Raw genomic sequence first — 26,296 nt, forward strand, 5'->3', positions numbered from 1 at the left:
GATTCCGAGTAATGATGTAGGCGCAGTAGATTCCGAGTTATGATGTAGGCGCAGTAGATTCCGAGTTAGATTCCGAGTTATGATGTAGGCGCAGTAGATTCCGAGTTATGATGTAGGCGCAGTAGATTCCGAGTTAGATTCCGAGTTATGATGTAGGCGCAGTAGATTCCGAATTAGATTCCGAGTTATGATGTAGGCGCAGTAGATTCCGAGTTAGATTCCGAGTTATGATGTAGGCGCAGTAGATTCCGAGTTATGATGTAAGCGCAGTAGATTCCGAGTTATGATGTAGGCGCAGTAGATTTCGAGTTAGATTCTGAGTTATGATGTAGGCGCAGTAGATTCCGAGTTATGATGTAGGCGCAGTAGATTCCGAGTTATGATGTAGGCGCAGTAGATTCCGAGTTAGATTCCGAGTTATGATGTAGGAGCAGTAGATTCCGAGTTATGATGTAGGCGCAGTAGATTCCGAGTTATGATGTAGGCGCAGTAGATTCCGAGTTAGATTCCGAGTTATGATGTAGGGACAGTAGATTCCGAGGTATGATGTAGGCGCAGTAGATTCCGAGTTATGATGTAGGCGCAGTAGATTCCGAGTTAGATTCCGAGTTATGATGTAGGCGCAGTAGATTCCGAGTTATGATGTAGGCGCAGTAGATTCCGAGTTAGATTCCGAGTTATGATGTAGGCGCAGTAGATTCCGAGTTAGATTCCGAGTTATGATGTAGGCGCAGTAGATTCCGAGTTATGATGTAGGCGCAGTAGATTCCGATTTATTATGTAGGCGCAGTGGATTCCGAGTTATGATGTAGGCGCAGTAGATTCCGAGTTAGATTCCGAGTTATGATGTAGGCGCAGTAGATTCCGAGTTATGATGTAGGCGCAGTAGTATCCGAGTTAGATTCCGAGTTATGATGTAGGCGCAGTAGATTCCGAGTTAGATTCCGAGTAATGATGTAGGCGCAGTAGATTCCGAGTTAGATTCCGAGTTATGATGTAGGCGCAGTAGATTCCGAGTTATGATGTAGGCGCAGTAGTATCCGAGTTAGATTCCGAGTTATGATGTAGGCGCAGTAGATTCCGAGTTATGATGTAGGCGCAGTAGATTCCGAGATAGATTCTGAGTTATGATGTAGGCGCAGTAGATTCCGAGTTAGATTCCGAGTTATGATGTAGGCGCAGTAGATTCCGAGTTAGATTCCGAGTTATGATGTAGGCGCAGTAGATTCCGAGTTATGATGTAGGCGCAGTAGATTCCGAGTTAGACTCCGAGTTATGATGTAGGCGCAGTAGATTCCAAGTTAGATTCCGAGTTATGATGTAGGCGCAGCAGATTCCGAGTTATGATGTAGGCGCAGTAGATTCCGAGTTATGATGTAGGCGCAGTAGATTCCAAATTATAATGTAGGCGCAGTAGATTCCGAGTTATGATGTAGGCGCAGTAGATTCCGAGTTATGATGTAGGCGCAGTAGATTCCGAGTTATGATGTAGTCGCAGTAGATTTCGTGTTATGATGGAGGCGCAGTAGATTCCGAGTTAGATTCCGAGTTATGATGTAGGCGCAGTCGATTCCGAGTTAGATTCCGAGTTATGATGTAGGCGCAGTAGATTCCGAGTTAGATTCCGAGTTATGATGTAGGCGCAGTAGATTCCGAGTTATGATGTAGGCGCAGTAGATTCCGAGTTAGATTCAGAGTAATGATGTAGGCGCAGTAGATTCCGAGTTATGATGTAGGCGCAGTAGATTCCGAGTTAGATTCCGAGTTATGATGTAGGCGCAGTAGATTCCGAGTTATGATGTAGGCGCAGTAGATTCCGAGTTAGATTCCGAGTTATGATGTAGGCGCAGTAGATTCCGAGTTAGATTCCGAGTTATGATGTAGGCACAGTAGATTCCGAGTTATAATGTAGGCGCAATAGATTCCGAGTTATGATGTAGGCGCAGTAGATTCCGAGTTAGATTCCGAGTTATGATGTAGGCGCAGTAGATTCCGAGTTAGATTCCGAGTTATGATGTAGGCGCAGTAGATTCCGAGTTATGATGTAGGCGCAGTAGATTCCGAGTTAGATTCCGAGTTATGATGTAGGCGCAGTAGATTCCGAGTTATGATGTAGGCACAGTAGATTCCGAGTTATGATGTAGGCGCAGTAGATTCCGAGTTAGATTCCGAGTTATGATGTAGGCGCAGTAGATTCCGAGTTAGATTCCGAGTTATGACGTAGGCGCAGTAGATTCCGAATTAGATTCCGAGTTATGATGTAGGCGCAGTAGATTCCGAGTTAGATTCCGAGTTATGATGTAGGCGCAGTAGATTCCGAGTTATGATGTAAGCGCAGTAGATTCCGAGTTATGATGTAGGCGCAGTAGATTCCGAGTTATGATGTAGGCGCAGTAGATTCCGAGTTATGATGTAGGCGCAGTAGATTCCGAGTTAGATTCCGAGTTCTGATGTAGGCGCAGTAGATTCCGAGTTATGATGTAGGCGCAGTAGATTCCGAGATAGATTCCGAGTTATGATGTAGGCGCAATAGATTCCGAGTTAGATTCCGAGTTATGATGTAGGCGCAGTAGATTCCAAGTTATGATGTAGGCGCAGTAGAATCCGAGTTATATTCCGAGTTATGATGTAGGCGCAGTAGATTCCGAGTTATGATGTAGGCGCAGTAGATTCCGAGTTAGACTCCGAGTTATGATGTAGGCGCAGTAGATTCCGAGTTAGACTCCGAGTTATGATGTAGGCGCAGTAGATTCCGAGTTAGATTCCGAGTTATGATGTAGGCGCAGTAGATTCCGAGTTAGATTCCGAGTTATGATGTAGGCGCAGCAGATTCCGAGTTATGATGTAGGCGCAGTAGATTCCGAGTTATGATGTAGGCGCAGTAGATTCCGAATTATGATGTAGGCGCAGTAGATTCCGACTTATGATGTAGGCGCAGTAGATTCCGAGTTATGATGTAGGCGCAGTAGATTCCGAGTTATGATGTAGTCGCAGTAGATTTCGTGTTATGATGGAGGCGCAGTAGATTCCGAGTTAGATTCCGAGTTATGATGTAGGCGCAGTAGATTCCGAGTTAGATTCCGAGTTATGATGTAGGCGCAGTAGATTCCGAGTTATGATGTAGGCGCAGTAGATTCCGAATTATGATGTAGGCGCTGTAGATTCCGAGTTAGACTCCGAGTTATGATGTAGGCGCAGTAGATTCCGAGTTAGATTCCGAGTTATGATGTAGGCGCAGCAGATTCCGAGTTATGATGTAGGCGCAGTAGATTCCGAGTTATGATGTAGGCGCAGTAGATTCCAAATTATGATGTAGGCGCAGTAGATTCCGAGTTATGATGTAGGCGCAGTAGATTCCGAGTTAGATTCCGAGTTATGATGTAGGCGCAGTAGATTCCGAGTTATGATGTAGGCGCAGTAGATTCCGAGTTAGATTCCGAGTAATGATGTAGGCGCAGTAGATTCCGAGTTATGATGTAGGCGCAGTAGATTCCGAGTTAGATTCCGAGTTATGATGTAGGCGCAGTAGATTCCGAGTTATGATGTAGGCGCAGTAGATTCCGAGTTAGATTCCGAGTTATGATGTAGGCGCAGTAGATTCCGAGTTAGATTCCGAGTTATGATGTAGGCACAGTAGATTCCGAGTTATAATGTAGGCGCAATAGATTCCGAGTTATGATGTAGGCGCAGTAGATTCCGAGTTAGATTCCGAGTTATGATGTAGGCGCAGTAGATTCCGAGTTAGATTCCGAGTTATGATGTAGGCGCAGTAGATTCCGAGTTATGATGTAGGCGCAGTAGATTCCGAGTTAGATTCCGAGTTATGATGTAGGCGCAGTAGATTCCGAGTTATGATGTAGGCGCAGTAGATTCCGAGTTAGATTCCGAGTTATGATGTAGGCGCAGTAGATTCCGAGTTAGATTCCGAGTTATGACGTAGGCGCAGTAGATTCCGAATTAGATTCCGAGTTATGATGTAGGCGCAGTAGATTCCGAGTTAGATTCCGAGTTATGATGTAGGCGCAGTAGATTCCGAGTTAGATTCCGAGTTATGATGTAGGCGCAGTAGATTCCGAGTTATGATGTAGGCGCAGTAGATTCCGAGTTAGATTCCGAGTTATGATGTAGGCGCAGTAGATTCCGAGTTATGATGTAGGCACAGTAGATTCCGAGTTATGATGTAGGCGCAGTAGATTCCGAGTTAGATTCCGAGTTATGATGTAGGCGCAGTAGATTCCGAGTTAGATTCCGAGTTATGACGTAGGCGCAGTAGATTCCGAATTAGATTCCGAGTTATGATGTAGGCGCAGTAGATTCCGAGTTAGATTCCGAGTTATGATGTAGGCGCAGTAGATTCCGAGTTATGATGTAAGCGCAGTAGATTCCGAGTTATGATGTAGGCGCAGTAGATTCCGAGTTATGATGTAGGCGCAGTAGATTCCGAGTTATGATGTAGGCGCAGTAGATTCCGAGTTAGATTCCGAGTTCTGATGTAGGCGCAGTAGATTCCGAGTTATGATGTAGGCGCAGTAGATTCCGAGATAGATTCCGAGTTATGATGTAGGCGCAATAGATTCCGAGTTAGATTCCGAGTTATGATGTAGGCGCAGTAGATTCCAAGTTATGATGTAGGCGCAGTAGAATCCGAGTTATATTCCGAGTTATGATGTAGGCGCAGTAGATTCCGAGTTATGATGTAGGCGCAGTAGATTCCGAGTTAGACTCCGAGTTATGATGTAGGCGCAGTAGATTCCGAGTTAGACTCCGAGTTATGATGTAGGCGCAGTAGATTCCGAGTTAGATTCCGAGTTATGATGTAGGCGCAGTAGATTCCGAGTTAGATTCCGAGTAATGATGTAGGCGCAGCAGATTCCGAGTTATGATGTAGGCGCAGTAGATTCCGAGTTATGATGTAGGCGCAGTAGATTCCGAATTATGATGTAGGCGCAGTAGATTCCGACTTATGATGTAGGCGCAGTAGATTCCGAGTTATGATGTAGGCGCAGTAGATTCCGAGTTATGATGTAGTCGCAGTAGATTTCGTGTTATGATGGAGGCGCAGTAGATTCCGAGTTAGATTCCGAGTTATGATGTAGGCGCAGTAGATTCCGAGTTAGATTCCGAGTTATGATGTAGGCGCAGTAGATTCCGAGTTATGATGTAGGCGCAGTAGATTCCGAATTATGATGTAGGCGCTGTAGATTCCGAGTTAGACTCCGAGTTATGATGTAGGCGCAGTAGATTCCGAGTTAGATTCCGAGTTATGATGTAGGCGCAGCAGATTCCGAGTTATGATGTAGGCGCAGTAGATTCCGAGTTATGATGTAGGCGCAGTAGATTCCAAATTATGATGTAGGCGCAGTAGATTCCGAGTTATGATGTAGGCGCAGTAGATTCCGAGTTAGATTCCGAGTTATGATGTAGGCACAGTAGATTCCGAGTTATGATGTAGGCGCAGTAGATTCCGAGTTAGATTCCGAGTAATGATGTAGGCGCAGTAGATTCCGAGTTATGATGTAGGCGCAGTAGATTCCGAGTTAGATTCCGAGTTATGATGTAGGCGCAGTAGATTCCGAGTTATGATGTAGGCGCAGTAGATTCCGAGTTAGATTCCGAGTTATGATGTAGGCGCAGTAGATTCCGAGTTAGATTCCGAGTTATGATGTAGGCACAGTAGATTCCGAGTTATAATGTAGGCGCAATAGATTCCGAGTTATGATGTAGGCGCAGTAGATTCCGAGTTAGATTCCGAGTTATGATGTAGGCGCAGTAGATTCCGAGTTAGATTCCGAGTTATGATGTAGGCGCAGTAGATTCCGAGTTATGATGTAGGCGCAGTAGATTCCGAGTTAGATTCCGAGTTATGATGTAGGCGCAGTAGATTCCGAGTTATGATGTAGGCGCAGTAGATTCCGAGTTAGATTCCGAGTTATGATGTAGGCGCAGTAGATTCCGAGTTAGATTCCGAGTTATGACGTAGGCGCAGTAGATTCCGAATTAGATTCCGAGTTATGATGTAGGCGCAGTAGATTCCGAGTTAGATTCCGAGTTATGATGTAGGCGCAGTAGATTCCGAGTTATGATGTAAGCGCAGTAGATTCCGAGTTATGATGTAGGCGCAGTAGATTCCGAGATAGATTCCGAGTTATGATGTAGGCGCAATAGATTCCGAGTTAGATTCCGAGTTATGATGTAGGCGCAGTAGATTCCAAGTTATGATGTAGGCGCAGTAGAATCCGAGTTATATTCCGAGTTATGATGTAGGCGCAGTAGATTCCGAGTTATGATGTAGGCGCAGTAGATTCCGAGTTAGACTCCGAGTTATGATGTAGGCGCAGTAGATTCCGAGTTAGACTCCGAGTTATGATGTAGGCGCAGTAGATTCCGAGTTAGATTCCGAGTTATGATGTAGGCGCAGTAGATTCCGAGTTAGATTCCGAGTAATGATGTAGGCGCAGCAGATTCCGAGTTATGATGTAGGCGCAGTAGATTCCGAGTTATGATGTAGGCGCAGTAGATTCCGAATTATGATGTAGGCGCAGTAGATTCCGACTTATGATGTAGGCGCAGTAGATTCCGAGTTATGATGTAGGCGCAGTAGATTCCGAGTTATGATGTAGTCGCAGTAGATTTCGTGTTATGATGGAGGCGCAGTAGATTCCGAGTTAGATTCCGAGTTATGATGTAGGCGCAGTAGATTCCGAGTTAGATTCCGAGTTATGATGTAGGCGCAGTAGATTCCGAGTTATGATGTAGGCGCAGTAGATTCCGAATTATGATGTAGGCGCTGTAGATTCCGAGTTAGACTCCGAGTTATGATGTAGGCGCAGTAGATTCCGAGTTAGATTCCGAGTTATGATGTAGGCGCAGCAGATTCCGAGTTATGATGTAGGCGCAGTAGATTCCGAGTTATGATGTAGGCGCAGTAGATTCCAAATTATGATGTAGGCGCAGTAGATTCCGAGTTATGATGTAGGCGCAGTAGATTCCGAGTTAGATTCCGAGTTATGATGTAGGCACAGTAGATTCCGAGTTATGATGTAGGCGCAGTAGATTCCGAGTTAGATTCCGAGTAATGATGTAGGCGCAGTAGATTCCGAGTTATGATGTAGGCGCAGTAGATTCCGAGTTAGATTCCGAGTTATGATGTAGGCGCAGTAGATTCCGAGTTATGATGTAGGCGCAGTAGATTCCGAGTTAGATTCCGAGTTATGATGTAGGCGCAGTAGATTCCGAGTTAGATTCCGAGTTATGATGTAGGCACAGTAGATTCCGAGTTATAATGTAGGCGCAATAGATTCCGAGTTATGATGTAGGCGCAGTAGATTCCGAGTTAGATTCCGAGTTATGATGTAGGCGCAGTAGATTCCGAGTTAGATTCCGAGTTATGATGTAGGCGCAGTAGATTCCGAGTTATGATGTAGGCGCAGTAGATTCCGAGTTAGATTCCGAGTTATGATGTAGGCGCAGTAGATTCCGAGTTATGATGTAGGCGCAGTAGATTCCGAGTTAGATTCCGAGTTATGATGTAGGCGCAGTAGATTCCGAGTTAGATTCCGAGTTATGACGTAGGCGCAGTAGATTCCGAATTAGATTCCGAGTTATGATGTAGGCGCAGTAGATTCCGAGTTAGATTCCGAGTTATGATGTAGGCGCAGTAGATTCCGAGTTATGATGTAAGCGCAGTAGATTCCGAGTTATGATGTAGGCGCAGTAGATTCCGAGTTATGATGTAGGCGCAGTAGATTCCGAGTTATGATGTAGGCGCAGTAGATTCCGAGTTAGATTCCGAGTTATGATGTAGGCGCAGTAGATTCCGAGTTATGATGTAGGCGCAGTAGATTCCGAGATAGATTCCGAGTTATGATGTAGGCGCAATAGATTCCGAGTTAGATTCCGAGTTATGATGTAGGCGCAGTAGATTCCAAGTTATGATGTAGGCGCAGTAGAATCCGAGTTATATTCCGAGTTATGATGTAGGCGCAGTAGATTCCGAGTTATGATGTAGGCGCAGTAGATTCCGAGTTAGACTCCGAGTTATGATGTAGGCGCAGTAGATTCCGAGTTAGACTCCGAGTTATGATGTAGGCGCAGTAGATTCCGAGTTAGATTCCGAGTTATGATGTAGGCGCAGTAGATTCCGAGTTAGATTCCGAGTTATGATGTAGGCGCAGCAGATTCCGAGTTATGATGTAGGCGCAGTAGATTCCGAGTTATGATGTAGGCGCAGTAGATTCCGAATTATGATGTAGGCGCAGTAGATTCCGACTTATGATGTAGGCGCAGTAGATTCCGAGTTATGATGTAGGCGCAGTAGATTCCGAGTTATGATGTAGTCGCAGTAGATTTCGTGTTATGATGGAGGCGCAGTAGATTCCGAGTTAGATTCCGAGTTATGATGTAGGCGCAGTAGATTCCGAGTTAGATTCCGAGTTATGATGTAGGCGCAGTAGATTCCGAGTTAGATTCCGAGTTATGATGTAGGCGCAGTAGATTCCGAGTTATGATGTAGGCGCAGTAGATTCCGAGTTAGATTCTGAGTAATGATGTAGGCGCAGTAGATTCCGAGTTAGATTCCGAGTTATGATGTAGGCGCAGTAGATTCCGAGTTATGATGTAGGCGCAGTAGATTCCGAGTTAGATTCCGAGTAATGATGTAGGCGCAGTAGATTCCGAGTTATGATGTAGGCGCAGTAGATTCCGAGTTAGATTCCGAGTTATGATGTAGGCGCAGTAGATTCCGAGTTATGATGTAGGCGCAGTAGATTCCGAGTTAGATTCCGAGTTATGATGTAGGCGCAGTAGATTCCGAATTAGATTCCGAGTTATGATGTAGGCGCAGTAGATTCCGAGTTAGATTCCGAGTTATGATGTAGGCGTAGTAGATTCCGAGTTATGATGTAGGCGCAGTAGATTCCGAGTTATGATGTAGGCGCAGTAGATTTCGAGTTAGATTCTGAGTTATGATGTAGGCGCAGTAGATTCCGAGTTATGATGTAGGCGCAGTAGATTCCGAGTTAGATTCCGAGTTATGATGTAGGAGCAGTAGATTCCGAGTTATGATGTAGGCGCAGTAGATTCCGAGTTATGATGTAGGCGCAGTAGATTCCGAGTTAGATTCCGAGTTATGATGTAGGGACAGTAGATTCCGAGTTATGATGTAGGCGCAGTAGATTCCGAGTTATGAAGTAGGCGCAGTAGATTCTGAGTTAGATTCCGAGTTATGATGTAGGCGCAGTAGATTCCGAGTTATGATGTAGGCGCAGTAGATTCCGAGTTAGATTCCGAGTTATGATGTAGGCGCAGTAGATTCCGAGTTAGATTCCGAGTTATGATGTAGGCGCAGTAGATTCCGAGTTATGATGTAGGCGCAGTAGATTCCGATTTATTATGTAGGCGCAGTGGATTCCGAGTTATGATGTAGGCGCAGTAGATTCCGAGTTAGATTCCGAGTTATGATGTAGGCGCAGTAGATTCCGAGTTATGATGTAGGCGCAGTAGTATCCGAGTTAGATTCCGAGTTATGATGTAGGCGCAGTAGATTCCGAGTTAGATTCCGAGTAATGATGTAGGCGCAGTAGATTCCGAGTTAGATTCCGAGTTATGATGTAGGCGCAGTAGATTCCGAGTTATGATGTAGGCGCAGTAGTATCCGAGTTAGATTCCGAGTTATGATGTAGGCGCAGTAGATTCCGAGTTATGATGTAAGCGCAGTAGATTCCGAGATAGATTCTGAGTTATGATGTAGGCGCAGTAGATTCCGAGTTAGATTCCGAGTTATGATGTAGGCGCAGTAGATTCCGAGTTAGATTCCGAGTTATGATGTAGGCGCAGTAGATTCCGAATTATGATGTAGGCGCTGTAGATTCCGAGTTAGACTCCGAGTTATGATGTAGGCGCAGTAGATTCCGAGTTAGATTCCGAGTTATGATGTAGGCGCAGCAGATTCCGAGTTATGATGTAGGCGCAGTAGATTCCGAGTTATGATGTAGGCGCAGTAGATTCCAAATTATGATGTAGGCGCAGTAGATTCCGAGTTATGATGTAGGCGCAGTAGATTCCGAGTTATGATGTAGGCGCAGTAGATTCCGAGTTATGATGTAGTCGCAGTAGATTTCGTGTTATGATGGAGGCGCAGTAGATTCCGAGTTAGATTCCGAGTTATGATGTAGGCGCAGTCGATTCCGAGTTAGATTCCGAGTTCTGATGTAGGCGCAGTAGATTCCGAGTTAGATTCCGAGTTATGATGTAGGCGCAGTAGATTCCGAGTTATGATGTAGGCGCAGTAGATTCCGAGTTAGATTCCGAGTTATGATGTAGGCGCAGTAGATTCCGAGTTATGATGTAGGCGCAGTAGATTCCGAGTTAGATTCCGAGTTATGATGTAGGCGCAGTAGATTCCGAGTTATGATGTAGGCGCAGTAGATTCCGAGTTAGATTCCGAGTTATGATGTAGGCGCAGTAGATTCCGAGTTAGATTCCGAGTTATGACGTAGGCGCAGTAGATTCCGAGTTAGATTCCGAGTTATGATGTAGGCGCAGTAGATTCCGAGTTAGATTCCGAGTTATGATGTAGGCGCAGTAGATTCCGAGTTATGATGTAAGCGCAGTAGATTCCGAGTTCTGATGTAGGCGCAGTAGATTCCGAGTTATGATGTAGGCGCAGTAGATTCCGAGTTAGATTCCGAGTTCTGATGTAGGCGCAGTAGATTCCGAGTTATGATGTAGGCGCAGTAGATTCCGAGATAGATTCCGAGTTATGATGTAGGCGCAATAGATTCCGAGTTAGATTCCGAGTTATGATGTAGGCGCAGTAGATTCCAAGTTATGATGTAGGCGCAGTAGAATCCGAGTTATATTCCGAGTTATGATGTAGGCGCAGTAGATTCCGAGTTATCATGTAGGCGCAGTAGATTCCGAGTTAGACTCCGAGTTATGATGTAGGCGCAGTAGATTCCGAGTTAGACTCCGAGTTATGATGTAGGCGCAGTAGATTCCGAGTTAGATTCCGAGTTATGATGTAGGCGCAGTAGATTCCGAGTTAGATTCCGAGTTATGATGTAGGCGCAGCAGATTCCGAGTTATGATGTAGGCGCAGTAGATTCCGAGTTATGATGTAGGCGCAGTAGATTCCGAATTATGATGTAGGCGCAGTAGATTCCGACTTATGATGTAGGCGCAGTAGATTCCGAGTTATGATGTAGGCGCAGTAGATTCCGAGTTATGATGTAGTCGCAGTAGATTTCGTGTTATGATGGAGGCGCAGTAGATTCCGAGTTAGATTCCGAGTTATGATGTAGGCGCAGTAGATTCCGAGTTAGATTCCGAGTTATGATGTAGGCGCAGTAGATTCCGAGTTAGATTCCGAGTTATGATGTAGGCGCAGTAGATTCCGAGTTATGATGTAGGCGCAGTAGATTCCGAGTTAGATTCCGAGTAATGATGTAGGCGCAGTAGATTCCGAGTTATGATGTAGGCGCAGTAGATTCCGAGTTAGATTCCGAGTTATGATGTAGGCGCAGTAGATTCCGAGTTATGATGTAGGCGCAGTAGATTCCGAGTTAGATTCCGAGTTATGATGTAGGCGCAGTAGATTCCGAATTAGATTCCGAGTTATGATGTAGGCGCAGTAGATTCCGAGTTAGATTCCGAGTTATGATGTAGGCGCAGTAGATTCCGAGTTATGATGTAGGCGCAGTAGATTCCGAGTTATGATGTAGGCGCAGTAGATTCCGAGTTAAGATGTAGGCGCAGTAGATTCCGAGTTATGATGTAGGCGCAGTAGATTCCGAGTTAGATTCCGAGTTATGATGTAGGCGCAGTAGATTCCGAGTTATGATGTAGGCGCAGTAGATTCCGAGTTATGATGTAGGCGCAGTAGATTCCGAGTTAAGATGTAGGCGCAGTAGATTCCGAGTTATGATGTAGGCGCAGTAGATTCCGAGTTAGATTCCGAGTTATGATGTAGGCGCAGTAGATTCCGAGTTATGATGTAGGCGCAGTAGATTCCGAGTTATGATGTAGGCGCAGTAGGTTCCGAGTTATGATGTAGGCGCAGTAGATTCCGAGTTAGATTATGAGTTATGATGTATACGCAGTAGATTCCGAGTTATGATGTAGGCGCAGTAGATTCCGAGTTAGATTCCGAGTTATGATGTAGGCGCAGTAGATTCCGAGTTATGATGTAGGCGCAGTAGATTCCGAGTTATGATGTAGGCGCAGTAGATTCCGAGTTAGATTCCGAGTTATGATGTAGGCGCAATAGATTCCGAGTAAGATTCCGAGTTATGATGTAGGCGCAGTAGATTCCGAGTTAGATTCCGAGTTATGATGTAGGCGCAGTAGATTCCGAGTTATGATGTAGGCGCAGTAGATTCCGAGTTATGATGTAGGCGCAGTAGATTCCGTGTTTGATTCCGAGTTATGATGTATGCGCAGTAGATTCCGAGTTATGATGTAGGCGCAGTAGATTCCGAGTTAGATTCCGAGTTATGATGTAGGCGCAGTAGATTCCGAGTTATGATGTAGGCGCAGTAGATTCCGAGTTATGATGTAGGCGCAGTAGATTCCGAGTTAGATTTTGAGTTATGATGTAGGCGCAGTAGATTCCGAGTTATGATGTAGGCGCAGTAGATTCCGAGTTAGATTCCGAGTTATGATGTAGGCGCAGTAGATTCCGAGTTATGATGTAGGTGCAGTAGATTCCGAGTTTGATTCCGAGTTATGATGTAGGCGCAGTAGATTCCGAATTAGATTCCGAGTTATGATGTAGGCGCAGTAGATTCCGAGTTATGATGTAGGCGCAGGAGATTCCGAGTTATGATGTAGGCGCAGTAGATTCCGAGTTAGATTCCGAGTTATGATGTAGGCGCAGTAGATTCCGAGTTAGATTCCGAGTTATGATGTAGGCGCAGTAGATTCCGAGTTAGATTCCGAGTTATGATGTAGGCGCAGTAGATTCCGAGTTATGATGTAGGCGCAGTAGATTTCGAGTTATGATGTAGGCACAGTAGATTCCGAGTTATGATGTAGGCGCAGTAGATTCCGAGTTATGATGTAGGCGCAGTAGATTCCGAGTTAGATTCCGAGTTATGATGTAGGCGCAGTAGATTCCGAGTTATGATGTAGATGCATTAGATTCCGAGTTATGATGTAGGTGCAGTAGATTCCGAGTTAGATTCCGAGTTATGATGTAGGAACAGTAGATTCCGAATTATGATGTAGGCGCAGTAGATTCCCAGTTATGATGTAGGCGCAGTAGATTCCGAGTTAGATTCCGAGTTATGATGTAGGCGCAGTAGATTCCGAGTTATGATGTAGGCGCAGTAGATTCCGAGTTAGATTCCGAGTTATGATGTAGGCGCAGTAGATTCTGAGTTATGATGTAGGCGCAGTAGATTCCGAGTTAGATTCCGAGTTATGATGTAGGCGCAGTAGATTCCGAGTTATGATGTAGGTGCAGTAGATTCCGAGTTAGATTTTGAGTTATGATGTAGGCGCAGTAGATTCCGAGTTATGATGTAGGCGCAGTAGATTCCGAGTTAGATTCCGAGTTATGATGTAGGCGCAGTAGATTCCGAGTTATGATGTAGGCGCAGTAGATTCCGAGTTATGATGTAGGCGCAGTATATTCCGAGTTATGATGTAGGCGCAGTAGATTATGAGTTAGATTCCGAGTTATGATGTAGGCGCAGTAGATTCCGAGTTAGATTCCAAGTTATGATGTAGGCGCAGTAGATTCCGAATTAGATTCCGAGTTATGATGTAGGCGCAGTAGATTCCGAGTTAGATTCCGAGTTATGATGTAGGCGCAGTAGATTCCGAGTTATGATGTAGGCGCAGTAGATTCCGAGTTAGATTCCGAGTAATGATGTAGGCGCAGTAGATTCCGAGTTATGATGTAGGCGCAGTAGATTCCGAGTTAGATTCCGAGTTATGATGTAGGCGCAGTAGATTCCGAGTTATGATGTAGGCGCAGTAGATTCCGAGTTAGATTCCGAGTTATGATGTAGGCGCAGTAGATTCCGAATTAGATTCCGAGTTATGATGTAGGCGCAGTAGATTCCGAGTTAGATTCCGAGTTATGATGTAGGCGCAGTAGATTCCGAGTTATGATGTAGGCGCAGTAGATTCCGAGTTATGATGTAGGCGCAGTAGATTCCGAGTTAAGATGTAGGCGCAGTAGATTCCGAGTTATGATGTAGGCGCAGTAGATTCCGAGTTAGATTCCGAGTTATGATGTAGGCGCAGTAGATTCCGAGTTATGATGTAGGCGCAGTAGATTCCGAGTTATGATGTAGGCGCAGTAGATTCCGAGTTAAGATGTAGGCGCAGTAGATTCCGAGTTATGATGTAGGCGCAGTAGATTCCGAGTTAGATTCCGAGTTATGATGTAGGCGCAGTAGATTCCGAGTTATGATGTAGGCGCAGTAGATTCCGAGTTATGATGTAGGCGCAGTAGGTTCCGAGTTATGATGTAGGCGCAGTAGATTCCGAGTTAGATTATGAGTTATGATGTATACGCAGTAGATTCCGAGTTATGATGTAGGCGCAGTAGATTCCGAGTTAGATTCCGAGTTATGATGTAGGCGCAGTAGATTCCGAGTTATGATGTAGGCGCAGTAGATTCCGAGTTATGATGTAGGCGCAGTAGATTCCGAGTTAGATTCCGAGTTATGATGTAGGCGCAATAGATTCCGAGTAAGATTCCGAGTTATGATGTAGGCGCAGTAGATTCCGAGTTAGATTCCGAGTTATGATGTAGGCGCAGTAGATTCCGAGTTATGATGTAGGCGCAGTAGATTCCGTGTTTGATTCCGAGTTATGATGTATGCGCAGTAGATTCCGAGTTATGATGTAGGCGCAGTAGATTCCGAGTTAGATTCCGAGTTATGATGTAGGCGCAGTAGATTCCGAGTTATGATGTAGGCGCAGTAGATTCCGAGTTATGATGTAGGCGCAGTAGATTCCGAGTTAGATTTTGAGTTATGATGTAGGCGCAGTAGATTCCGAGTTATGATGTAGGCGCAGTAGATTCCGAGTTAGATTCCGAGTTATGATGTAGGCGCAGTAGATTCCGAGTTATGATGTAGGTGCAGTAGATTCCGAGTTTGATTCCGAGTTATGATGTAGGCGCAGTAGATTCCGAATTAGATTCCGAGTTATGATGTAGGCGCAGTAGATTCCGAGTTATGATGTAGGCGCAGGAGATTCCGAGTTATGATGTAGGCGCAGTAGATTCCGAGTTAGATTCCGAGTTATGATGTAGGCGCAGTAGATTCCGAGTTAGATTCCGAGTTATGATGTAGGCGCAGTAGATTCCGAGTTAGATTCCGAGTTATGATGTAGGCGCAGTAGATTCCGAGTTATGATGTAGGCGCAGTAGATTTCGAGTTATGATGTAGGCACAGTAGATTCCGAGTTATGATGTAGGCGCAGTAGATTCCGAGTTATGATGTAGGCGCAGTAGATTCCGAGTTAGATTCCGAGTTATGATGTAGGCGCAGTAGATTCCGAGTTATGATGTAGATGCATTAGATTCCGAGTTATGATGTAGGTGCAGTAGATTCCGAGTTAGATTCCGAGTTATGATGTAGGAACAGTAGATTCCGAATTATGATGTAGGCGCAGTAGATTCCCAGTTATGATGTAGGCGCAGTAGATTCCGAGTTAGATTCCGAGTTATGATGTAGGCGCAGTAGATTCCGTTATGATGTAGGCGCAGTAGATTCCGAGTTAGATTCCGAGTTATGATGTAGGCGCAGTAGATTCTGAGTTATGATGTAGGCGCAGTAGATTCCGAGTTAGATTCCGAGTTATGATGTAGGCGCAGTAGATTCCGAGTTATGATGTAGGTGCAGTAGATTCCGAGTTAGATTTTGAGTTATGATGTAGGCGCAGTAGATTCCGAGTTATGATGTAGGCGCAGTAGATTCCGAGTTAGATTCCGAGTTATGATGTAGGCGCAGTAGATTCCGAGTTATGATGTAGGCGCAGTAGATTCCGAGTTATGATGTAGGCGCAGTATATTCCGAGTTATGATGTAGGCGCAGTAGATTCCGAGTTAGATTCCGAGTTATGATGTAGGCGCAGTAGATTCCGAGTTAGATTCCAAGTTATGATGTAGGCGCAGTAGATTCCGAATTAGATTCCGAGTTATGATGTAGGCGCAGTAGATTCCGAGTTAGATTCCGAGTTATGATGTAGGCGCAGTAGATTCCGAGTTATGATGTAAGCACAGTTGATTCCGAGTTATGATGTAGGCGCAGTAGATTCCGAGTTATGATGTAGGCGCAGTAGATTCCGAGTTATGATGTAGGCGCAGTAGATTCCGAGTTATGATGTAGGCGCAGTAGATTCCGAGTTAAGATGTAGGCGCAGTAGATTCCGAGTTATGATGTAGGCACAGTAGATTCCGAGTTAGATTCCGAGTTATGATGTAGGCGCAGTAGATTCCGAGTTATGATGTAGGCGCAGTAGATTCCGAGTTAGATTCTGAGTTATGATGTAGGCGCAGTAGATTCCGAGTTATGATGTAGGCGCAGTAGATTCCGAGTTAGATTCCGAGTTATGATGTAGGCGCAGTAGATTCCGAGTTATGATGTAGGCGCAGTAGATTTCGAGTTAGATTCTGAGTTATGATGTAGGTGCAGTAGATTCCGAGTTATGATGTAGGCGCAGTAGATTCCGAGTTAGATTCTGAGTTATGATGTAGGCACAGTAGATTCCGAGTTATGATGTAGGCGCAGTAGATTCCGAGTTATGATGTAGGCGCAGTAGATTCCGAGTTAGATTCCGAGTTATGATGTAGGCGCAGTAGATTCCGAGTTATGATGTAGGCACTGTAGATTCCGAGTTAGATTCCGAGTTATGATGTAGGCGCACTAGATTCCGAGTTAGATTCCGAGTTATGATGTAGGCGCAGTAGATTCCGAGTTATGATGTAGGCGCAGTAGATTCCGAGTTATGATGTAGGCGCAGTAGATTCCTAGTTAGATTCCGAGTTATGATGTAGGCGCAGTAGATTCCGAGTTATGATGTAGGCGCAGTAGATTCCGAGTTAGATTCCGAGTTATGATGTAGGCGCAGTAGATTCCGAGTTATGATGTAGGCGCAGTAGATTCCGAGTTAGATTCCGAGTTATGATGTAGGCGCAGTAGATTCCGAGTTAGATTCCGAGTTATGATGTAGGCGCAGTAGATTCCGAGTTAGATTCCGAGTTATGATGTAGGCGCAGTAGATTCCGAGTTATGATGTAGGCGCAGTAGATTCCGATTTATTAAGTAGGCGCAGTAGATTCCGAGTTATGATGTAGGCGCAGTAGATTCCGAGTTATGATGTAGGCGCAGTAGTATCCGAGTTAGATTCCGAGTTATGATGTAGGCGCAGTAGATTCCGAGTTAGATTCCGAGTAATGATGTAGGCGCAGTAGATTCCGAGTTAGATTCCGAGTTATGATGTAGGCGCAGTAGATTCCGAGTTATGATGTAGGCGCAGTAGATTCCGAGTTAGATTCCGAGTTATGATGTAGGCGCAGTAGATTCCGAGTTATGATGTAGGCGCAGTAGATTCCGAGATAGATTCTGAGTTATGATGTAGGCGCAGTAGATTCCGAGTTAGATTCCGAGTTATGATGTAGGCGCAGTAGATTCCGAGTTAGATTCCGAGTTATGATGTAGGCGCAGTAGATTCCGAGTTATGATGTAGGCGCTGTAGATTCCGAGTTAGACTCCGAGTTATGATGTAGGCGCAGTAGATTCCGAGTTAGATTCCGAGTTATGATGTAGGCGCAGTAGATTCCGAGTTAGATTCCGAGTTATGATGTAGGCGCAGCAGATTCCGAGTTATGATGTAGGCGCAGTAGATTCCGAGTTATGATGTAGGCGCAGTATATTCCGAATTATGATGTAGGCGCAGTAGATTCCGAGTTATGATGTAGGCGCAGTAGATTCCGAGTTATGATGTAGTCGCAGTAGATTTCGTGTTATGATGGAAGCGCAGTAGATTCCGAGTTAGATTCCGAGTTATGATGTAGGCGCAGTAGATTCCGAGTTAGATTCCGAGTTATGATGTAGGCGCAGTAGATTCCGAGTTATGATGTAGGCGCAGTAGATTCCGAGTTAGATTCCGAGTTATGATGTAGGCGCAGTAGATTCCGAGTTATGATGTAGGCGCAATAGATTCCGAGTTATGATGTAGGCGCAGTAGATTCCGAGTTAGATTCCGAGTTATGATGTAGGCGCAGTAGATTCCGAGTTAGATTCCGAGTTATGATGTAGGCGCAGTAGATTCCGAGTTATGATGTAGGCGCAGTAGATTCCGAGTTAGATTCCGAGTTATGATGTAGGCGCAGTAGATTCCGAGTTATGATGTAGGCGCAGTAGGTTCCGAGTTAGATTCCGAGTTATGATGTAGGCGCAGTAGATTCCGAGTTAGATTCAGAGTTATGATGTAGGCGCAGTAGATTCCGAATTAGATTCCGAGTTATGATGTAGGCGCAGTAGATTCCGAGTTAGATTCCGAGTTATGATGTAGGCGCAGTAGATTCCGAGTTATGATGTAAGCGCAGTAGATTCCGAGTTATGATGTAGGCGCAGTAGATTCCGAGTTATGATGTAGGCGCAGTAGATTCCGAGTTATGATGTAGGCGCAGTAGATTCCGAGTTAGATTCCGAGTTATGATGTAGGCGCAGCAGATTCCGAGTTATGATGTAGGCGCAGTAGAATCCGAGTTATATTCCGAGTTATGATGTAGGCGCAGTAGATTCCGAGTTATGATGTAGGCGCAGTAGATTCCGAGATAGATTCTGAGTTATGATGTAGGCGCAGTAGATTCCGAGTTATGATGTAGGCGCAGTAGATTCCGAGTTAGACTCCGAGTTATGATGTAGGCGCAGTAGATTCCGAGTTATGATGTAGGCGCAGTAGATTCCGAGTTAGATTCCGAGTTATGATGCAGGCGCAGCAGATTCCGAGTTATGATGTAGGCGCAGTAGATTCCGAGTTATGATGTAGGCGCAGTAGATTCCGAATTATGATGTAGGCGCAGTAGATTCCGAGTTATGATGTAGGCGCAGTAGATTCCGAGTTATGATGTAGGCGCAGTAGATTCCGAGTTAGATTCCGAGTTATGATGTAGGCGCAGTAGATTCCGAGTTAGATTCCGAGTTATGATGTAGGCGCAGCAGATTCCGAGTTATGATGTAGGCGCAGTAGAATCCGAGTTATATTCCGAGTTATGATGTAGGCGCAGTAGATTCCGAGTTATGATGTAGGCGCAGTAGATTCCGAGATAGATTCTGAGTTATGATGTAGGCGCAGTAGATTCCGAGTTATGATGTAGGCGCAGTAGATTCCGAGTTAGACTCCGAGTTATGATGTAGGCGCAGTAGATTCCGAGTTATGATGTAGGCGCAGTAGATTCCGAGTTAGATTCCGAGTTATGATGCAGGCGCAGCAGATTCCGAGTTATGATGTAGGCGCAGTAGATTCCGAGTTATGATGTAGGCGCAGTAGATTCCGAATTATGATGTAGGCGCAGTAGATTCCGAGTTATGATGTAGGCGCAGTAGATTCCGAGTTATGATGTAGGCGCAGTAGATTCCGAGTTAGATTCCGAGTTATGATGTAGGCGCAGTAGATTCCGAGTTAGATTCCGAGTTATGATGTAGGCGCAGTAGATTCCGAGTTATGATGTAGGCGCAGTAGATTCCGAGTTAGATTCCGAGTTATGATGTAGGCGCAGTAGATTCCGAGTTATGATGTAGGCGCAGTAGATTCCGAGTTAGTTTCCGAGTTATGATGTAGGCGCAGTAGATTCCGAGTTATGATGTAGGCGCAGTAGATTCCGAGTTAGATTCCGAGTTATGATGTAGGCACAGTAGATTCCGAGTTATGATGTAGGCGCAATAGATTCCGAGTTATGATTTAGGCGCAGTAGATTCCGAGTTAGATTCCGAGTTATGATGTAGGCGCAGTAGATTCCGAGTTATGATGTAGGCGCAGTAGATTCCGAGTTAGATTCCGAGTTATGATGTAGGCGCAGTAGATTCCGAGTTATGATGTAGGCGCAGTAGATTCCGAGTTAGTTTCCGAGTTATGATGTAGGCGCAGTAGATTCCGAGTTATGATGTAGGCGCAGTAGATTCCGAGTTAGATTCCGAGTTATGATGTAGGCACAGTAGATTCCGAGTTATGATGTAGGCGCAATAGATTCCGAGTTATGATTTAGGCGCAGTAGATTCCGAGTTAGATTCCGAGTTATGATGTAGGCGCAGTAGATTCCGAGTTAGATTCCGAGTTATGATGTAGGAGCAGTTGATTCCGAGTTATGATGTAGGCGCAGTAGATTCCGAGTTAGATTCCGAGTTATGATGTAGGCGCAGTAGATTCCGAGTTATGATGTAGGCGCAGTAGATTCCGAGTTAGATTCCGAGTTATGATGTAGGCGCAGTAGATTCCGAGTTAGATTCCGAGTTATGATGTAGGCGCAGTAGATTCCGAGTTAGATTCCGAGTTATGATGTAGGCGCAGTAGATTCCGAGTTAGATTCCGAGTTATGATGTAGGCGCAGTAGATTCCGAGTTATGATGTAGGCGCAGTAGATTCCGAGTTAGATTCCGAGTTATGATGTAGGCGCAGTAGATTCCGAGTTATGATGTAGGCGCAGTAGATTCCGAGATAGATTCCGAGTTATGATGTAGGCGCAATAGATTCCGAGTTAGATTCCGAGTTATGATGTAGGCGCAGTAGATTCCGAGTTATGATGTAGGCGCAGTAGAATCCGAGTTATATTCCGAGTTATGATGTAGGCGCAGTAGATTCCGAGTTATGATGTAGGCGCAGTAGATTCCGAGTTAGACTCCGAGTTATGATGTAGGCGCAGAAGATTCCGAGTTAGATTCCGAGTTATGATGTAGGCGCAGTAGATTCCGAGTTAGATTCCCAGTTATGATGTAGGCGCAGCAGATTCCGAGTTATGATGTAGGCGCAGTAGATTCACAGTTATGATGTAGGCGCAGTAGATTCCGAATTATGATGTAGGCGCAGTAGATTCCGAGTTATGATGTAGGCGCAGTAGATTCCGAGTTAGATTCCGAGTAATGATGTAGGCGCAGTAGATTCCGAGTTATGATGTAGGCGCAGTAGATTCCGAGTTAGATTCCGAGTTATGATGTAGGCGCAGTAGATTCCGAGTTATGATGTAGGCGCAGTAGATTCCGAGTTAGATTCCGAGTTATGATTTAGGCGCAGTAGATTCCGAGTTAGATTCCGAGTTATGATGTAGGCACAGTAGATTCCGAGTTATGATGTAGGCGCAATAGATTCCGAGTTATGATGTAGGCGCAGTAGATTCCGAGTTAGATTCCGAGTTATGATGTAGGCGCAGTAGATTCCGAGTTAGAATCCGAGTTATGATGTAGGCACAGTAGATTCCGAGTTATGATGTAGGCGCAGTAGATTCCGAGTTAGATTCCGAGTTATGATGTAGGCGCAGTAGATTCCGAGTTATGATGTAGGCGCAGTAGATTCCGAGTTATGATGTAGGCGCAGTAGATTCCGAGTTAGATTCCGAGTTATGATGTAGGCGCAGTAGATTCCGAGTTAGATTCCGAGTTATGATGTAGGCGCAGTAGATTCCGAATTAGATTCCGAGTTATGATGTAGGCGCAGTAGATTCCGAGTTAGATTCCGAGTTATGATGTAGGCGCAGTAGATTCCGAGTTATGATGTAAGCGCAGTAGATTCCGAGTTATGATGTAGGCGCAGTAGATTCCGAGTTATGATGTAGGCGCAGTAGATTCCGAGTTATGATGTAGGCGCAGTAGATTCCGAGTTAGATTCCGAGTTATGATGTAGGCGCAGTAGATTCCGAGTTATGATGTAGGCGCAGTTGATTCCGAGTTAAGATGTAGGCGCAGTAGATTACGAGTTATGATGTAGGCGCAGTAGATTCCGAGTTAGATTCCGAGTTATGATGTAGGCGCAGTAGATTCCGAGTTATGATGTAGGCGCAGTAGATTCCGAGTTATGATGTAGGCGCAGTAGATTCCGAGTTAGACTCCGAATTATGATGTAGGCGCAGTAGATTCCGAGTTAGATTCCGAGTTATGATGTAGGCGCAGTAGATTCCGAGTTAGATTCCGAGTTATGATGTAGGCGCAGCAGATTCCGAGTTATGATGTAGGCGCAGTAGATTCCGAATTATGATGTAGGCACAGTAGATTCCGAGTTATGATGTAGGCGCAGTAGATTCCGAGTTATGATGTAGGCGCAGTAGATTCCGAGTTATGATGTAGTCGCAGTAGATTTCGTGTTATGATGGAGGCGCAGTAGATTCCGAGTTAGATTCCGAGTTATGATGTAGGCGCAGTAGATTCCGAGTTAGATTCCGAGTTATGATGTAGGCGCAGTAGATTCCGAATTAGTTTCCGAGTTATGATGTAGGCGCAGTAGATTCCGAGTTATGATGTAGGCGCAGTAGATTCCGAGTTAGATTCCGAGTTATGATGTAGGCGCAGTAGATTCCGAGTTAGATTCCGAGTTATGATGTAGGCGCAGTAGATTCCGAGTTATGATGTAGGCGCAATAGATTCCGAGTTATGATGTAGGCGCAGTAGATTCCGAGTTAGATTCCGAGTTATGATGTAGGCGCAGTAGATTCTAGTTAGATTCCGAGTTATGATGTAGGAGCAGTAGATTCCGAGTTATGATGTAGGCGCAGTAGATTCCGAGTTAGATTCCGAGTTATGATGTAGGTGCAGTAGATTCCGAGTTATGATGTAGGCGCAGTAGATTCCGAGTTAGATTCCGAGTTATGATGTAGGCGCAGTAGATTCCGAGTTAGATTCCGAGTTATGATGTAGGCGCAGTAGATTCCGAGTTAGATTCCGAGTTATGATGTAGGCGCAGTAGATTCCGAGTTAGATTCCGAGTTATGATGTAGGCGCAGTAGATTCCGAGTTATGATGTAAGCGCAGTAGATTCCGAGTTATGATGTAGGCGCAGTAGATTCCGAGTTATGATGTAGGCGCAGTAGATTCCGAGTTATGATGTAGGCGCAGTAGATTCCGAGTTATGATGTAGGCGCAGTAGATTCCGAGTTATGATGTAGGCGCAGTAGATTCCGAGTTATGATGTAGGCGCAGTAGATTCCGAGTTAGATTCCGAGTTATGATGTAGGCGCAGTAGATTCCGAGTTATGATGTAGGCGCAGTAGATTCCGAGATAGATTCCGAGTTATGATGTAGGCGCAATAGATTCCGAGTTAGATTCCGAGTTATGATGTAGGCGCGGTAGATTCCGAGTTATGATGTAGGCGCAGTAGAATCCGAGTTATATTCCGAGTTATGATGTAGGCGCAGTAGATTCCGAGTTATGATGTAGGCGCAGTAGATTCCGAGTTAGACTCCGAGTTATGATGTAGGCGCAGTAGATTCCGAGTTAGATTCCGAGTTATGATGTAGGCGCAGTAGATTCCGAGTTAGATTCCCAGTTATGATGTAGGCGCAGCAGATTCCGAGTTATGATGTAGGCGCAGTAGATTCCGAGTTATGATGTAGGCGCAGTAGATTCCGAGTTATGATGTAGGCGCAGTAGATTCCGAGTTATGATGTAGGCGCAGTAGATTCTGAGTCATGATGTAGTCGCAGTAGATTTCGTGTTATGATGGAGGCGCAGTAGATTCCGAGTTAGATTCCGAGTTATGATGTAGGCGCAGTAGATTCCGAGTTAGATTCCGAGTTATGATGTAGGCGCAGTAGATTCCGAGTTATGATGTAGCCGCAGTAGATTCCGAGTTAGACTCCGAGTTATGATGTAGGCGCAGTAGATTCCGAGTTAGATTCCGAGTTATGATGTAGGCGCAGTAGATTCCGAGTTAGATTCCCAGTTATGATGTAGGCGCAGCAGATTCCGAGTTATGATGTAGGCGCAGTAGATTCCGAGTTATGATGTAGGCGCAGTAGATTCCGAATTATGATGTAGGCGCAGTAGATTCCGAGTTATGATGTAGGCGCAGTAGATTCCGAGTTATGATGTAGGCGCAGTAGATTTCGTGTTATGATGTAGGCGCAATAGATTTCGTGTTATGATGTAGGCGCAGTAGATTCCGAGTTAGATTCCGAGTTATGATGTAGGCGCAGTAGATTCCGAGTTATGATGTAAGCGCAGTAGATTCCGAGTTATGATGTAGGCGCTGTAGATTCCGAGTTATGATGTAGGCGCAGTAGATTCCGAGTTATGATGTAGGCGCAGTAGATTCCGAGTTAGATTCCGAGTTATGATGTAGGCGCAGTAGATTCCGAGTTATGATGTAGGCGCAGTAGATTCCGAGATAGATTCCGAGTTATGATGTAGGCGCAATAGATTCCGAGTTAGATTCCGAGTTATGATGTAGGCGCAGTAGATTCCGAGTTATGATGTAGGCGCAGTAGAATCCGAGTTATATTCCGAGTTATGATGTAGGCGCAATAGATTCCGAGTTAGATTCCGAGTTATGATGTAGGCGCAGTAGATTCCGAGTTATGATGTAGGCGCAGTAGATTCCGAGTTATGATGTAGGCGCAGTAGATTCCGAGTTAGACTCCGAGTTATGATGTAGGCGCAGTAGATTCCGAGTTAGATTCCGAGTTATGATGTAGGCGCAGTAGATTCCGAGTTAGATTCCCAGTTATGATGTAGGCGCAGCAGATTCCGAGTTATGATGTAGGCGCAGTAGATTCACAGTTATGATGTAGGCGCAGTAGATTCCGAATTATGATGTAGGCGCAGTAGATTCCGAGTTATGATGTAGGCGCTGTAGATTCCGAGTTATGATGTAGGCGCAGTAGATTCCGAGTTATGATGTAGTCGCAGTAGATTCCGAGTTATGATGGAGGCGCAGTAGATTCCGAGTTAGATTCCGAGTTATGATGTAGGCGCAGTAGATTCCGAGTTAGATTCCGAGTTATGATGTAGGCGCAGTAGATTCCGAGTTATGATGTAGGCGCAGTAGATTCCGAGTTAGATTCCGAGTAATGATGTAGGCGCAGTAGATTCCGAGTTATGATGTAGGCGCAGTAGATTCCGAGTTAGATTCCGAGTTATGATGTAGGCGCAGTAGATTCCGAGTTATGATGTAGGCGCAGTAGATTCCGAGTTAGATTCCGAGTTATGATGTAGGCGCAGTAGATTCCGAGTTAGATTCCGAGTTATGATGTAGGCACAGTAGATTCCGAGTTATGATGTAGGCGCAATAGATTCTAAGTTATGATGTAGGCGCAGTAGATTCCGAGTTAGATTCCGAGTTATGATGTAGGCGCAGTAGATTCCGAGTTAGAATCCGAGTTATGATGTAGGCGCAGTAGATTCCGAGTTATGATGTAGGCGCAGTAGATTCCGAGTTAGATTCCGAGTTATGATGTAGGCGCAGTAGATTCCGAGTTATGATGTAGGCGCAGTAGATTCCGAGTTATGATGTAGGCGCAGTAGATTCCGAGTTAGATTCCGAGTTATGATGTACGCGCAGTAGATTCCGAGTTAGATTCCGAGTTATGATGTAGGCGCAGTAGATTCCGAATTAGATTCCGAGTTATGATGTAGGCGCAGTAGATTACGAGTTAGATTCCGAGTTATGATGTAGGCGCAGTAGATTCCGAGTTATGATGTAAGCGCAGTAGATTCCGAGTTATGATGTAGGCGCAGTAGATTCCGAGTTATGATGTAGGCGCAGTAGATTCCGAGTTATGATGTAGGCGCAGTAGATTCCGAGTTAGATTCCGAGTTATGATGTAGGCGCAGTAGATTCCGAGTTATGATGTAGGCGCAGTAGATTCCGAGTTATGATTTAGGCGCAGTAGATTCCGAGTTAAGATGTAGGCGCAGTAGATTCCGAGTTATGATGTAGGCGCAGTAGATTCCGAGTTAGATTCCGAGTTATGATGTAGGCGCAGTAGATTCCGAGTTATGATGTAGGCGCAGTAGATTCCGAGTTATGATGTAGGCGCAGTAGATTCCGAGTTAGACTCCGAATTATGATGTAGGCGCAGTAGTATCCGAGTTAGATTCCGAGTTATGATGTAGGCGCAGTAGATTCCGAGTTAGATTCCGAGTTATGATGTAGGCGCAGCAGATTCCGAGTTATGATGTAGGCGCAGTAGATTCCGAGTTATGATGTAGGCGCAGTAGATTCCGAATTATGATGTAGGCGCAGTAGATTCCGAGTTATGATGTAGGCGCAGTAGATTCCGAGCTATGATGTAGGCGCAGTAGATTCCGAGTTATGATGTAGTCGCAGTAGATTTCGTGTTATGATGGA

This window comes from Coturnix japonica, chromosome 6 (genome assembly GCF_054131305.1).
Source record: "Coturnix japonica strain WE chromosome 6, WE-NBRP24, whole genome shotgun sequence".
Lineage (NCBI taxonomy): Eukaryota > Metazoa > Chordata > Aves > Galliformes > Phasianidae > Coturnix > Coturnix japonica.